The following is an 18,115-nucleotide window of genomic DNA, read 5'->3' as shown; positions in this document are numbered from 1 at the left end:
TTATTTTATTATTCAATCAAACCATGGCTAAATTACTTCTAAAATAATTTAAGACAATTTTCAATTTGATTGGAAGTTACAATAAGCTAACAGATTGATTGGTAATGATTTAAGTCAACAGTGTAAAATTTTGGCTAAATTATAATAAATATATATTATTTACTATTTTAAGAAAATTAATTAAACTGTGGTGCTCAAATAAAGGGAAAATGAGCTTCCTGTATGATTTATCAATAGTTATACATAAAATAGGGAATTAAGATCTAATTTATAGAAGCAGTCATAAAAAGTTTTGACTGCTAATCTGCGGAAGCTGTACCAGTGTCTATAAACTCATTATGCATAATCTATTCTCATGAAACTACTTTAGTGACAAGGTTATAGTTTATTTGTGGCATGGGCCTTTTCCCATCACAACAAAAACAAAGATCAAAGGTTTGGCAGTTGAAGAATATATGTGTTTGTTTCTTTTTTAAGAGTTTTCACAGTTCTCCAGGAGTAACAAAATTGCATGAACTTAAAAATAAGATGATCTAGCAATATTTTGTTCAGATTACATAAACTAAACCTGCTTATATGATGCTGAAAATATTCCTTTACCAGCTGCTACAGGACTTTCTGATACCAGATTATCAACAGGAACACACTCTGTGCTGAGGACTTATCATTTATATAATTAATGCAGAATTACTTCAAAACATATCTATAAGGACCCTTCTGGAAGTCCCAAACCAGGGAATTAGTGGAGTTAAGCTTTTTCTTTCCCCCAAAATTAAAATAAATGGGGCTTACTATTTAAAAGCAGACAAGAAAATTTAAATATAATCAATCCAGATACCTTCAACATTTTTCCCACAGAAGTTAGTTCACATTTTATTTGCTTGTATGCTTTTTTTTAGACTGGACTATGTATGAAAAAGTTCCTTTAATTAAAGAAAGTTTTCATTCCTTAGTATCTGCTATATTTGTATTAATTCTTGCAGACAAAGTTCTATTTTATTATAAATATTAATACAAAGTAAGACAAGAAGAAAGACTAAATGCTCTAGCTTTTATGTAAGTCAACTAGTGTGAAAGATGTTTGGTAGTAGAATATTTTGATAAAGTTACACTGCTCAAGAGAGTAATAAAGTATGTTTTAATCTCCCTACATTTGACTGCGTAGACTATAATTTTCTGAGGATGAGCTACAGGTGGGCAGGCTTTCTAAGACTGTGGCTGTCAAAGCTATTCTTTATCGTTTTTTGTGTTTACAAAACGTATGGCGGGTTGTGTAAATGCAGCCATGAAACAGTAAAAAGTGCTTTTCATTAGAATTACAACATTTAAAGTACTCTGCGGAGAACTGACTGGAGCATCATTCCTGTTGAAATTTGTTAAAAATGTGCAGTGTGATACCAAACTGGTGCTCTCTGTGTTATATTAAACTGCTTCCCAGTTTCACAAGGTCACTGAGGAATGGCTCAGCACAGCACATGAAGAGGACATTCTCCAGCTTCATGCATGGAGAAGCAGGCTGTTATGGGAGTAAGGAGTAAGGTCCTGAGCATCATAAAAACGTTCCACCATGCTTCAGTTTCAGACACACTAGGTTTTTTAATGCATCTATCACAAGACAATTATAATTCTTATTATAGGTAGGGGGCAAACTTCCTGCCTAACCACAATAATGAACAGCTGCACCTGGTGACACCTACCCCATCATCTTCTCTGGGAAGATCCAGGCATGGATGGTGACAATGTGTGTACCCAGCAAGGGAACAGCAGTATTTCCTCATAATACACCCACAAACACCAGGGAATTTGGAAACAATCACCTCTTGAATTGGAGACAGACACTCCAAATCTAGTTGGCTTTGATGGAATTTTCTTTCTTTTGTGCCCCCTTAGGCATTAAAAAGCTAAAAAAGGCTAGGCACTTTGATAAATGTAAATAATTTAGTTATTTTGAAAGGCTGCATTCTTTTTTTAACATGACCGATTCTTTGGCCTGCAGCATCTTTTATATCTTCGGAAAGAATTTTTTTCTAATTTTCTTCTTAATTAATTTAAAAGTTTTTCACTTCTTTCATAATTGTTTCTAACTTGCACTTTTTCCCTAGAGACATTATCCCACAAGGACTATCTTCCAGTTGAAGAAAAAGAAGAAAATACTGTTTTAAAACTCTTTCGGTCTCATTCATATGTAGCGTTAAACTTAATAGGGAGTTATTCTCACCACCCCAAAATTTCCCTGCCTGTGACCTTGCACTGTGCACGTCATATTCATTGTCAACAGTCAAACATATCAGAGCACAGGAAAAGTATGCAAATATTTTACCAGGACAAACAAGTCAGCTTACAGCAGTCAGACTTCATTAGCATCATTTACAAACTGAATCCATGTAGTACTTTTAAAATGGAGGCTTTACTGAATGTTAAGTCTCACCTGAGCACGAACATCACACTGTCAAGGTGTGATCTGTGCCTTTTGGAGCAGCGTTCTAGCATCACAGTACACCACATTTTTTTAAACTCTTTTTCTTAACCAAATAGGGTCAGAACTGTGTAAAGAACCATAACCTTTCCTACCCTACTACCAGTTGTAGGAGCAGTGCTGGCTGCTATTGCTCCTTATTAGTTGTGTTTTCACTTTTCAGTCCCTGTGTCTAAGTAAAAGCTTTAAATTTTAAAGTTAGGTCTGTAATAAATTCCAAAGGACTGACTATAATGGTTAGCTACATCTAGCTGTCTTTAATTTAGCTAGCTCAGATACTGGTCACAGTGCAACAGCAGCACTACAGAGGTTAGATTTTACAGCCCTTTTTGAATCAATAGCAGGACTGTTATTGACATACGGGATTCTCAGTTTAGATACATCTGTGTAGACTGAAGTCCCTGAGTTGCACTGCAGAGGACAAAAGTGAGAGGGATCAATTAAGATTAATCAGTTTAACCTATACATATTTTGAAAGCTGCAATTTATTCAGTACATACTATTATGATGTCTCTCATATTATTTTTAGGCTGCTTGCATTTATTTTTACTCCTACTGGTCTTAGTCTCGAAAGCAGGTTATTTTCAAGTGAAGGATGCCCCAGTGCACAAGGCTATAAGTCATTCCAAGTGTCCTGTTTTTCTTCTTAGCTTAGAAAACCTGGCACGGATACTTGACAAATGCAGAGAGATAGGACTAGGCACAAACTGAAATTTGGAGGTGATATCTCAACATCAGCAAAAACTTTGTCACTGTGAGGGTGACTGTGTGTAGTGTCTTATTCACTAAAACATATAACCAAAGACTGAATAAACAAATTCTCCCCTCAAGCTCACTATGTTGCCAGATGGAAGAAGGAGCATTAGAGGATACTGGATATCTGCTGCCAGCTTTCACTGTGTCCCGAAATGGCAGTTGTAACAAATCAAGTTTTATGTCATTAAAAGAAAGAATAGGCAGCCTTTCAGATAATAGTATGTGTTGTCTTGTTGAAAACATTTCTGAAACAAGTTTCATAGGGAAGTACATTTCCTTAATATAGCACAACTTTTTTGTATCCATACACATCAGAACTGTGCCACATGTGTGTACAGATTCCCTGAATTTTATTCAGGTTTATTAAGTTTAAAATGAAAGAGAGATACAAATATTCTGAATCTCAATAAACAGCCTAAATAACAGTGAATTGATGTGTACTATGTAGGATCTCCTTTCCAAAGAAGAATTAATGTTTTAAAGCTCTCTGAAATTATAATATGGGATGAAAGGAACAAATAGGTTAATAGAAAGCAGGTACTACATGGAATTTATTCCTCTGCCCCATCCCTCAGTTTTGACCATTGATGAGCAAGTACATGGGCCCTAATTGGGAGCAAATTAAGTGACACACTAAATCCTATACATAGTGATATCGATGTTTTCTGTTCACAGCAGTGACTCATCTCATCCTCTTGAAATAAAGCTGTAAGGACAGGACCAGTACTGTGCATCCCAACTGCAGCACAATTTATCTTCATTCCTTGCATACCAGGGGTTCCACTGGATTTCTCTCAGGCACTGAGCCCTTGTGGCTAATCAAGATCTACTCCATAAGTCTGAATGAATACCATAAATCTTTTCCTCATATTTTTCCTGTAACATCTCTTTAAAAATCTGCTGTCAGTTAATAACTCAAATCAAAACAATAATAAAATCACGAGCTTTCTCTGAGGTTAAAAATAGCAAACTTCCCACTAACAGAAGACTCTGTGTCTGCTAGCATTTATCTGAGACATATAAATAAAATTCACATCTCAAATACACTGCTTAAATGCAGTTGCCAGAATTTTTTTTAGCCAATAAGAACCTCTCTCCCACTTACAGGATCCTCAGCAGAAATCCAAAAACTTCAACTGCAACATTTGGAATGATGCTCCAAAAGCTGCAGCACAGGTACATTCAGTTTCTTTTCTGCTTTGGCTGCTCAGGGTACTGAGAACTGTAACTGCAAGTGATAAAATCATTTTAATTCTTGAGGACTTGTTAGCATGCCTGAAAGAGTACAGTTTGTTGCTACAAAAAGCAGCCAAATTGTACTATCTATTAAAAATAAAAGCATAAATATCAAAAATTAATGCAGGGATTCAGTAAAGGTCAACAATCATACTCTGAATGCAATTACTGACTAGATAGGTTTTGGCATGCACAGCCAGTTATGCAACAACAGATCATCAGAATTTGGTGTGGCTTGTAAAGGGTTTCCTATGAGCTGGGAGTACAGAATTCCTGAACCAATATTTATCTATTTTATTATGACGATAACAGATCATTACAACATTGTAACAGTCTTCATTTCCTTTCATCTTAACTAGGGAAGGCACACAAAGTTCTTAATAGACTGTCTAACTGTTTTAGGGCCCAGCAAGGGACAAGTGAGATGCCCCGAGCCACAGAGGGTGTGGCAGAATCAAGGGCTGTACGAAGGAGGTGAGATAGTTGCCTGCTGTAACCTCTTCTGTAGCTTTTTTGCAAAAAAAGGCAACCACTGAAAAACTGTCCTGCTCTTTAGAGATGTTGACCAACTTCACTATTTATCAGACTCAAGGGAGATAAGCCTTTGCTTAAGACCCCAAAAAAATCTGAAAACTGTAGATTTTCTGTGTAAAACTGGAAGATTCCACTGCAACAAAAGAACAACAAAAAATATTCTCCCATACAATTTAAATTTTAAACAGAGATTTCAAATAACTACATAAATTATCTGTCTTTTTCAGATTGTTTCAAAACCAAAGTATTTATCAAACCCAAAGCTTTATCTGCGCAATGTGTCTATTCTCATTCAGACTCTTTTCTTTCATGGTTCAGAGGGATCACTGCACTATTGTCATCTAGGTTTCTCTGATTCTTTCAAATCATACATGATAGTTGCATTAAGGCAAAAAATGTGGTCAAATGATATTTCCCAAATATATTTACACTTAACATAATTCAAGAAAGTAATATGATAATGTTTTGTGGCTTATGAAAGAAAGAAATGCCTTTATAAAGATAATCATGTGAGACTCTCAACTAAACCTATTTTTGGACATCCTTAAAAGCACAAACACAAATTTTGGTAATCATATTTACTCCTTACTCTTCAAGAAATGATATCTTGCTATGGCAAAAATAAACATGATACATAATATAGAAATAGCTGCCTTATTTTTTTCTTTTTCCTGATTTTTATTTTTTATTTGATTTCTATCTGAATTCATTCCTTTGTAGAAGAAAGTAATAAGAACAGTCAGGTATTGAAAAGGTATATTAGTTATTAAATCTTATCTAATCAGAATAGCAAGGAAAAAAACCCAAGAGAAATTATTTCACCGTGATGCATGTCATGACAATGAGTGTGTGATTACAGTGTTTCAGTACTGAAGCAACTGCAAGTCATTTTGCTGTACATCTTGTCTTGTGACATTTCACAAGCACTTATATTTTATTCCTATATGTAATGTTCAAATTAAGGTTTCTAACTGAAAGCCATGTGTTGACTTGATACACACAAGAAGTGTAGTTCTGCTCTTAAGAGTCCTTTAGCTTGGATCTCAGAAGACTTCAGTTCTATTCACCATCTAACAGACTTGTTCTGTATTCTTCAATTCACCATATACTTATTTTCGTCCGCCCATAGCTGCCTTTCAGCATGCCATTCTGACTTTCAGTCACAACTGGTATCAGCTGAGATTCATCTCATCTATGTTCAGAATCTAAAATTAAAGTGAGTACACTCTAGAGAAAAATCAAGTGCAAAGTAGCATTCCAGTTGGGTTTCTAATTTCTCCAAGTATCAAGACTCCACAGCCCCTGTGGGCAAACTGTGCCAAGGTTTGATCACCCTAACAGTAAAAAAGCTTATTTATCTTCCTGCTTTGCAAGGAGTCACTTGAAGTCACCCTTCAGATCCTTCAAAGAGAAGGAACATAACAAAATTTGCTTAGATTTTTGCCTAGACGTTAAATGTCTAAAGCCAAACTAAGTGAAACATGCCCAATATTGATAGCTGTAGCAAAATAGGCTGTAAATGATGTAATTCAAGCCCTTACTCTCAATAAGGAATTTAAAATCACATTTGAATCGTTTAGCCACTAGAATATTAGACTATTTTGAAGTAGTGAAGGAGCAGATTATATCTCGGGTCTTATTTTCTTAGATTTGAGGGTTTTTTAAAAATTAATAAGAATTATCTCATTAACATTGCACGCAGATTAATATTTTGGATACCCAGAGAAAGGAAGGGAGAATAGTAACTGCTTTGAGTTAGGCCACTATTTAGGCATCACACCAAACCCTTCCCATATTTTTCCCTTCTGCGTGGTTAGGGTAGCTCTCCTCAAAACTGGCTACTGAAAATACGCATCTAGCATGACCTATTCTCTGTCTGAATACTAGTTTCAGCTGTGCTAGGGGACATAGATAATTTACATTACCATGTACATCTATGTTCATTGCTTACATTTTTTATGCAAAGTGGAACAGCTTCAGCCCTACCTTTTACTACTGCATGAAAGCAATGTGTCTAACATCTGATATGCATGGCTCACTTTTCCTCATATCATCATCCCAGGGGAAAAAATGCTGCATACCATTTTAATTTGTTTTATTTCTTGTTTGCTTTTTTAAATGACATCTATGTGTACATTCCTGTACTGTTCTATTAGAAATTATAAGGTCAAAGAAATGTGCCACACACTTGGAAGTAGTAAAAAATGAGGTTTGAAGTTAACCTCAGTTCCTAAGGGAATTAATTCTATAATGTCAGGCTGACATCCCCTTGACTCAGTTCCCCGCTTTTCTTTCCCTTTTTTCTTGCTCAGTGCACAATACCTAAAGGCAGCTGCATAGTTAGAAGACTTTTCCATAGCTGCTCATGTCCAGGAGGCGCCAGCCATTTTATGACACAAACAGCAATGTCACTGTTTAATTATTTAGAGATAATTTAGGTATAAACATAGAATCCCCCCTAGAGTTATTAGAATGGACATGTTGTTCCTGCTCTGGGAATTATTAGGGATGCTGTAAGCTCAAGTAATTAATGTTATCCATTTATAAAACACAAGGAACCTTTTTCACTACTGTTGAGACCTCTATTGAATATTCTTTTAATTATGTTATACAGTAGTCAGTATTAAGAAACCAATATGGACTAAAATTTATTGTGGAGAAATATTTTAATATAATACTGTTGTTCCCTTGGTTGAACACAGCTCCAATTTAAGCAATATTTATTCAAATGCTTAACTTGAAAGCACATGTTTAAATCAACAACTTTAGGCCATTACTGAGGTTATTGATGTAAGGATTCTTACCTTCTTTGCTGGACTGCTAGGGCTCTTATATAATGAAAGGCTGTTTAATGGAAACACCTGTCCTTCCGTGAGTATGTTTATAGGCCATCTTCTATTTAACTGTCACTTGATATGGTGCTGTAAATTATAAATACTATAGCAATCCATTACATTGGACATTACACAGAAACAACAGAAAAAAAAAAAGACTGTAAATTTAGTAAAATGCTTACTCATTTTTACTGCATAAAAATAGATGTGGCCAGCAGACCAAAGGATTTGATTCTCCCCTTCTACTGCATCCAGTTCTGGGTCCACAGCACAGGAAAGGCATGGATCTATTGGAGCGAGTCCAGAGGAGGGCAACAAAAATGACCTAAGTGATGGAACATCTCTCCTATGAAGAAAGGCTGAGAGAATTGGAGTAGTTCAGCCAGGAGAAGAGAAAGCTCTGGGGAGACCTTATTGCAGCCTTTCGATATTTAAAGGAGGCCTATGAGAAAGATAGAGAGAGACATTTTACCAGGGCCTTAGAGATGAAAAAAAGGGCAATGATTTTAAACTGAAAGAGAGTAGACTTATGTTAACCATAAGGAAGAATTTATTTGTGATGAGGATGGTGAGACATTAGAACAGGGCGCTCAGAGAGGTTGTGGATTCTGATTATTTATGATTATGATGATTCGGAGTATCTACGTGCCTTTTCATAAATATGACAATTCTTCACTTCTATCAAATTGCTGAGGTTCATGCTTGAGTTTTTTTAAAGGTAGCTTTCCCTCTTTGGTTAATATAAAGTAGAAGATGGATAGTATAGAGAGCAAAAGATGTGTACAACCAGTACTGGAGGAATGAAGTCAGACAACATTCTGCTAACCTATAACAGACAACAGCATATACAGCCTGTCCTCTACTTGGGCATGTTCACAACTCTGAACAACTCAAGAGCAGGTAACCCTGTATTAACGGCAAGCTCATCAGTCTCTCTTTTCTTCTCTCACCTTCGTTATGAGCTTCACCTTTAAAATCCTTTTCAGAAAAGCTAACAACAAATCACTATGTAATTAGTCAGTGTCTTCTGTAGTGTGAACATATGTAACAATAAATACAGCAAAACAGAACAATAGACCAATATATAATCCCAGTCTCTCCAACCTGTTCAGTAAAAGCACAGGAAAAAAGATTAACTGTATTGAATGTCCACACATTCGAGCTACTGCAGATAGAGGGGAATCTGCTCCAAACTCAAAGATTGTAGCAAGAAAACTAAACTCCACCTGGGAATCTCATTAAAGCAGTAGAAAAGGAAACCAAAAATTGAGGCATCTGAAACACAGTGGTCTATTTCAGTATTACTTAGTCTTCTAAGATTCTGTTTTTCTTATTAGGGGAAAAAATAGAAATTAATCTTCTAGGGCATGAAAAACCGAAGAAAGAATTCCGACAAATTAGAAAAATAACAAGGTTAAGTAGCAACAAGTTTGGATATTTAGAAACTCTGATCAGATCAATAGCTTTGAGTAGGTGGTTCACTGTCCTATACATAGAATTGTTCTAGAAACATTTCTCAGCCTCTTGTCATGTATTATCTTTTTTTTTTTTTTCAGAAACACTCCATATAAGAAGCCTTTTTGTGTAAGTGCTCAAAGTCATCAAAAACTCTAAGTACAACAGAGAGGAGGAATGAAAACCAGCTAATTTTTTCCCCCAAATTTCTTGGTTTGGCCCAAATTCTTGGGCATCTATTTTCATTCTGAAAGCAGATCATAGTCAGTGCTGGTGGCAAAATTGTTACAAAGAGGGATTTGTTTAGTGTGCCTAATGTTGAGAGCACCTAATGTTCTGAAAAATGAATTTGGAAAACTTCCCAGATTGCACATCTGCCCCTAAAATGTGCAGATAATGGGCTGAATAGGAGAAGGGAGGATTTAGTGAACACTCTGCTCTGCCTTCCCTCACCTAAACCTCTGTGGTAAATCCTGGGTGAACATTATGTTAAACTCCCCTCACAGAATCCCAGCCAGCAGCTTACAAAAGCAAAACACCTACCTGACATGCAGCTGTATGGATGTGGTACTGCAAATCAGCAGGCTATGTGAGCACCATATGTCAGTTGTTGGAAGGAAGGTGCCACTGAAAGAAAACTCACACCATGTTAATTAGTAACATGAGAAGTTTTTTCTTGCTGCTGCTTGTCTTTCTTTTGAGTTAGTGTCTCTCATCTTCCCTTGACGATGCAGAAACTTCTCTATGAAGCACTAACATTCTTTAAAGTGAATCAGAGTCACAGCATTCACAGATGGACAGGATTCTCAGATCATCACCTCATACTCCTGCTTTCTGAGACTGCTTCACAGAACATTTCTTGACCTTTACCTGCTTGGTAGTATGGTCCAAGAAGTTAGGCTTCAGATATTTGCCTTCTGGGACAATCCTGAAGCATAATAAATTTCACTGTCAGAAAACTTTTCCCTGATAAACAACCTATACGTTACAGATTTTATATTTTGCTCATTGGTCTTTACAGCAGGCTTCAAATGAAATTCCATATTTAATCTTCTGCTTTTAAATCTAAGCATAGAACAATAAATAATGAATTTACAACTGATCTCTAGAGGACAAGCGTATCCAATACCTGTTCTAGCCCTGCATAATTGTCAAAGTTACTGAAACTGTAGCTGGTTACCCCTCACTTCCAATTATGAATCATTGTTTCTAATTGCTGACCTCCTTTGCCACCACTGATTACAACCAGTGTGGGTGAAAACCTGCTTTCTGGATGTCTGCCTTAAGCAGGTATTTGCCAATTTATTTTACATTTCAGTTAGAACAATTGGACTGAGCAATGAAGGAGAATTACGGGTTTTTAAAGACATGGCAATACTTCTGATGTGAGCTAGAGAACTGAATATTTGTGAGTGGATTGAACCTGATGTCCAAAATATTTCCTTTTACCTGTAAAGTATTGACTGCATTTTGGATCAAAATAAAACTTTCTTGGGAATTTTAGAGCATCTACTTCACAAATGGAAGCATCCATCAAAGAAAGTGCCCTCCCCAGCTCTGTGTTATCTCTTTAGTGGGTTACTATGCCGTTAGAAAAGACAGTGTAAGTACAGATTAATGCGTTTCACACAAAATAAACTACATAAATAAAAACAGACAGCATGGCAAATTGCAGAGCTCAAACAGTCCTTCCATCAGCAGATGAAATGGGCCAGTTTTGTCTAGCCAGCAAGCAATGTGCCAGAGCAAAACCTCTTCAGACATTGCACTTCGATGTAGAATGGGATATTTGAATTTGACCTTGATATCTTCATGCTCTTTAGACGTTTCCTGGAGCTTAGGTACTATGGTATCAAATATTTCATCTATTTTGGACATTAACCAGCTCAGACTTTTGTGCCTTGGACTGGGTTCTCACTATAGATATAGGAGCTATATTGGTATGACAGTAAGTGACTTGAAAAGTCATAATCTGATCAGAGAGCCTGCTTCCTAGATGAATGTTGATATTACTCTATCTTATACTGAAAATCAAATAATTCAGATGGGCAATCAAATTCAAGAACATGCACACATCTTTATGTATCTTCATCATCAATGTAATAAAAATACACGTTCACATATTTAAGTAAAATAACTACTTACTTTGAAATTGAAATAAGTATGTAAAAGACATTTACAGTTTTTACGAACTCCTCCAGAACAGCTTATAGGCTGAACATGTTCTTCTGCCTTCCGACTGTACCCAGTACAATTCAAGTAGCAGATGGACACATTTTTATTTGCACAAGCTAAGATGGACGCCCTAGCTTTACTGATTTTCATTCCTGGAAAAAAACAGTTAAAATATATAACCTGACCATGAAGTTCAATTAATGGCTTGTGCCATCCTGTTTTACATGCAAGGCAAATACAGTGGAAATACATAGCGCAGTGAAGGGAGGGGCAAAATGGATTTTGGATACTGGCATGATCTCCATAAGCTGTCTGCAGTAACTGACAGTCTCTAGCCTACATCCATTCCTTTTTCAAAGTAAGAAATACATTTCCTATCTGATGTAAATTTTGGTTTTTTAAATGGGATCACTATCCACAGCCTTAGTACTACTGAATGTTAACTGACAACAACTATTGGAAAGTACCAGTACATTTTCCTATAGCAGAAAATATTAAAAAACTGCACAGAACATAATCATTTTTAAGATAAGCACTAAGCAGAATTCAATTCTGAGATAATTCACTGCAAGCAAATCTAGTGGCACAAAAAGTCAAGGTAAGATGAATAAATAAAGATGTTTTTCTCTTACATTCTAATTTTCTCCCAGGCCAATTTGCTTTTGTGGTTTTTTTTTATAGTGTTGTTTCTAGCAAAATCTATCATACTTGAAGGACAAAGATGCAGCCAGATGTTTGCCTGTAGACTTGCAAATACCTGCAACCAGGTTTTAGTGTAAATTTTTTCTACTAGTTCAACTGCATAATTTAATTCAGTGCTTGGTATTGAAATCTTCATTTAAGAGCACAAGTGCCTTTTTTTCTCTCTGTTTAAAAGAGAGGAGATATTGACTCCTCTCAGATAAGACATTAAAGTAGAATTCAGCTTATATTTGCTAAACACAGTGTTGTTACAAGTGAACGGTATGCCCAATTGTACTTATAAAACAAAACATCAATTATAATTATTATAATAATTGTTGCTATTTTGAATTTAGAGATACACATTAGCTAATGTAAGAGAGAAGCTGTTATAACTACTCAGACAGTCAGTATTTTGCACACAGTAATTTTTCCACAATAAAATCTCTAGATTTTTAAATAAAATTGTTTTCATGCAGCATCCAGAGATTATGGAATGTAGAGGTACGTGAACTGAGATGTTCTACTTAAATGGGATCTATCTATCTATCTATATGTATAGACATATACACACACATAAATATGGATAAATAAAACATTTCATAGATGTCTTAGCATGTGATATATTTTGGAAGCATTTCCTAGGAATCAGGCACTTTCACATGTCACACTAAAGATATGAGCCAAAATAAGTATATAGCCATAACCACCGTGCTGTATAGAGAACTACCCTGTGCAATCTGTTGAATGTCTGTTATGATACACATGAGTATATGCCCAAATCAACGAGATTTATACACAGGACATCTGTGCATAAAGCCTTAGTGTCCAAAAAAAAAAAAAAAGGCAGTGGATTTTTTCATATCTCCTGGAAGGTCTTTTTGGCCCACGGAGCTTGAAATCTCTCTGCAGACTCCATGAGACACCCTAACATTCTCCTCATCTTTTCTCTTATCACTTCTGTAGCTATCAATCCCACTCTTTGGTTGATCACTTTTCTCAATTGTTCTTCCCACTCGTATCTACATAATGTTTGAAATAGCATCCAGCCTAGTTATGTACTCTAGCTACTAAAATAATGTAAACACTATAATCTTAAACAAATAAATGAAAAGAACTCATCCTCAAAAATAAAACTCAGAACAAATAAGCAGAACTAAAAAAAGAAAGTATACAGTTTTTACCAATGAAGTACCAAATACTGTGCAAGGCAGTTGCAATAAAAGAATTTGAAGCCTCAGTTCTTTTATAAAACCATTTTTATTGTTATTTGGATTTACCAAACTAGCTCCTCCACTGAAAAGTTTTGTCATCTTTATCCAGACTTTTTATAAATTTCTCTGTGAAACCATTATTTGATTTTCTACTTTTGGTTCTTTCTCTCTATCATTTTTGCTCTTTTTTCCCCTCAAAACATTATTTTGAGCCATTTAATAATTAAAAACAATTAAAAAGTTCTATACAAAAATCATAAAGCACTCCCACTTAAATATAAACTATTTTTTTCTAAAATTCAGATTAAGATTGTCTAGCTGGAACAATTTAACTTATGACTTATCTCACCTTTTGCTACCCTTTCTTTTTTCTGGACTTCTGATTCACAATGTATTGGCACGCTCAAACATATTGTTTTCTTTCTTGCATGCTTCCAATCTCAAACATGCTGATGGCACTCAACTACTAGTTAATAAGGTTGGCTCCTAAAAGTATCTGATATTCAGCCCAAGAGTGAAGCCAGGCCATCACTCTGTCCCATCAATAACAGAGTTTTATTCAAACAGAATTAGTACAGAACTAAGTCAATTGCTATCTCCTATAATCAGCAGTTTTCTGTGCCAGAGCCCTTTGGTTTGACAGGAGTTTCAAATATGTTGTACACCTGGTATTGACACAAATTCTCTTAGGAAAGAGCTCTTGTTTCCATATCGAGTCCATCACTGGCTATAGTGGATTTCCTTATTTGTTTATCTTTAGAATCACTATTTGTTTGCTAACTGCCTTAAGGAGTCCACTGAACTTGTAACTTGTAACAAAAATACATTAATGTAAACATTCATTGTGCTGCGTTTGCACAAAAATAAACCAGTCCAAAGACTTAAATATGTCTCCAAGCCAACTGCATGAGCATGGAATAGTGATTTCCTTTTGCTGCCATGGTACCCATTACAGCCCTTAGGTACAGCTAGTGTGGGAACAAAGGAAGAGTTTTTCTCTCCCACAGCTTCCTTTGATAAATAGGATCTAATGATAATAAGATCCCAAATGGAAAACACAGACCATTCATCAAAAACAATAACAAAAAAATAATAAGTTAATGCACTATTAGTCAATGACAATAGATGAGTTAGGGTGCTAGAATACTTGTATAATACTTGAAAAAAACTGATTTGTAGTAGACATAATGTTTCTTGTTCAGCAGCCAACACATCCAGGGCATTTTATGTGCAATTATCATGAAATAATTCACCAAAACTGACCAACTGTCCAAAATAATCTTAGACACAGAAGTTAATTTATTAAAGATATTTTTATAAAATTTCTGAGCAATTGGTTTGTGATAAGTTTAGAATTATTAATAGTGAATGTATTAGGACAAAATGTATTTCTTAATTATTTTTTTTTAATTTACCTTTCCAGACTTGGGATATATTTATGTCTAATTTCCACTTCTGGAGCCAATCTTGCTGCAAAATTGTAGCTTTCTAAAACATTTGGCAACTCAGAAACCTAGCTATGAAATTTTGCTCCTCATTACATTTTTCTGGTTTCCAATTTTACACTTAATTATAGAAGATTAAATCAGTCACCAGTAAATGTATAAGACTGCCAGTCTTACACAGAGCAGTTTTTATTTATCATCATTGACAGAATGTTGGAACACTCAGAATTAATTCCTTTATACATTTATTTGTCATACTGCTTACTGTAGAAATTGCTAAAATAATTTTACAGCCACAATGTCTGGCAGTAATACTTAATCCAGTTTACCAAGTCACCCATATTTGGTATAGGTTCTCTTCAGTCGTACATAAAGCACTTATCTTTCCCCTTTCTTCACCCTTCTACCCCACATCTTTTCAACATAGAAAGATCTCTGGATGCATTTTAATAACTTCCTTTTTTTCAGAAATCTCGCAGATCACTGAGTTTGGAAGCTATGGTTCACTGCTAGAACTACAGCCTTTACTGAGGTTTCGGTCAAGATGAAAAAGAAATGGATTAAAACCAGAAACCTAAGAACAAGAGGGTGGGGCAAAAATCTCATTTGCTGTGTCTATTAAAACACAGGAGACTTTAAAATTCTCAGGCAAACATTTTACACCTACCCTTCTCTTCTAAACTTGATTGTAACCCAGAGACAACGCAGAGAGCCTTTGCCCGGCAAGCATACTGGGAGCACACTAAATCAAACAAACAGTACTAAATCCATCAAGAAAAAGAGCACCTTGCCATTACCATTCTGAAACAATATAGAGAGGTACCTATTTTTGTGGGTAATCCATTCATCACCGTGAGGCAATTAAAATCCATGTTCCCTGTTTCCCCGGGGAAAATGTGTCTGTACCAGTGGAGCTAGAGAACAGCCTGAACAGAAGTGACTTTCCTCATCTTATTTGAGTGGTACCAGGATGTCAATAACACATGAACTATCATATCAGCATAATCTTTTAAATTTAGCAAGCAGGTTATTCAACAAGAGACCAGGGCAAGATATTTGTACTTGAGCTCCAAATACCGGATCTTTTTATGCTTTTGAAATGAGACATTGATTGGATAAAAGACAGAAATAACGGCTAAGGGACAGAAATCTAGTTCTGTAATAGTGAACTGTGTCTATTTTTTTTTCTTTTAAGAAAGACAAGCTTATCTTATTTCAGTATCTATCTCAAACAAAATCTACTTATCTCTACAGGAATATGTCGGCAATATAAAAGGTTTGATCCCAAGTTCAAGAGTGTTTCTGAATACGTTTAATTTTGAGCAGAATAATACCCCTGGAGACTAAGGTGGCTAAAGTTAATACATACTAAAATGTTGTATTAATTATTAACCTGGTCACTGTGGTGCCCAATGGGGGCAGTAAAGTGGACTTTCTTCCAATTTGACTATCATCAGTGGGACAGTTGCTGTGCCTAGATGACCACTGTAGTCTGAATATGTGCAACACCACTTACAACACAGATGGTAGACAGTTAAAAATCATATGAAGATGATGGGTTGGCATAGGACTCACCAGAAGCATCACTGTAGTTACAGAGATTTGTTACGTGCTAATTTGTAGAGACAAAAGAACAGCTTAAATTTCCACCTCCAACTTCCAATCATATTAATACATCAGGACTGAAGGAAAGAGAATTAATGTTTTTTATGAATCGAGCATAGTGAAGGCTGAAGAGAGAGTGTACATCTAATCATCACAGATCTACTCATAACACTTTACAGAGTAGTGCTTCCGTTAACGATGCAGAATATATGAATTAAAAAATGACATGTTGTAATGGGACAGTAATGGCCTTGCTGCATAACGTGAAGATATCCCTGTGGTACAGGATAGGTAGAATCAGTTACCTGAATCATATTCTGACCTCCATGGTGCTGAGAAAGCACAATACTAATAAACTGCTTGTGGCTGAGGAGCACAACTATAGGGTAAATGGTGGGGGGGGACACCAAACAAAAACAAACAGGGAACACAGTGGCAGAGGATTTTTTTATTTCACAGTTACCAGACCACTGGAGTAGAAAGCTGATCCTACAGTGGTGATGTTCAAGCTTCAGTTTAGGAAATGATGATGCTTATGGTGATGCAAAATCAGAACTGCCACTAAGCACATCCCAACTGAGACTACTGGCATTTCAATAGCTCAGAGAACGGCAGTACTGTATGGTACTGGACAGCATTAGATGATCATTTTCACTAAGTGCTGGGTGGTACTCCGAACAGTTGTTAAGACAGCATACCTACTTCCTTACATTCTCTAGCTGGAATGGAGATACATTATATAATAGATTGTGCCAGTTTGTTTTCATTGTCTTTTATTTCGCACATCCATTCTTTTCTGTCCTTTTTGTCTTTTAAATCTATTGGTTTGTCTTACAGAAAATAATTTGTCTCTGTTTTAAATAACTTCTCAGGAGTATATTTGAGAGGAGATTGCTTAATTAGTATTATGTGCTACTGTTTCTTTTCTTCTCGTTATGGCATTATCAAAATCCTGCTTTGCACAATTATAAGCTCGAGCTGAATTAACTGTTAAACATTTATGATTAGTGACTCAAAAGAATCCCTACATATCACTGTTCATTAAAATTTTCAGACAATTAAGCTGGTTAGTCTTTTTCAGTCTTCTGGGGCTTTTTATATTACAATTTTATGAAAAATTATGCTGTTTTCCATGTTTTCAATTAGGACTAACATCCTCATAAAATCAAAAAATTTTTCTTCCATAATACAAACTCTCTTAACGTTAATGGAACATAAATCAATAAACTTCAAGGTACAGTATTGCACATCTAGGAAAATGAGAATCTAAAGATTTCATCTGATAATTTCCTTTCTACTGTTTTGTTTATTTGTGAGAAAATGTGACACCTAATATTTTATTTTACAATAAGACATTATGATATTCTTGGAATAATTATTAAAGAAATATACATTATGGCCTTGAAAGCATTGATAGTTTTGTAGGTAAGGAACCAGACTAAAAGATTCTTTGTGGATATCTGAGAATAGAATTTCCTGTGTTATTGAACAGGGGTTTGTGTCTTTGTGTTTCATTCGAAGAATTTTTTTTTTCATATTCCAGTTTACCTACACCGCACTACATGGTTTGTTTAATAAAAACATTAACTCCATTCATGTTTTTGTGAAGTTCTTCTCAATGATCAGAGAGGTAACCTGGCAAGTAAGGAGATGACATATGTAACTCATTCAGTATTTCACTCATTTTAAGTTTCCACCAGAGCA

This window comes from Phaenicophaeus curvirostris, chromosome 2 (assembly GCF_032191515.1).
Source record: "Phaenicophaeus curvirostris isolate KB17595 chromosome 2, BPBGC_Pcur_1.0, whole genome shotgun sequence".
Classification (NCBI taxonomy): domain Eukaryota; kingdom Metazoa; phylum Chordata; class Aves; order Cuculiformes; family Cuculidae; genus Phaenicophaeus; species Phaenicophaeus curvirostris.
Note: the sequence above shows the minus strand (reverse complement) of the source record.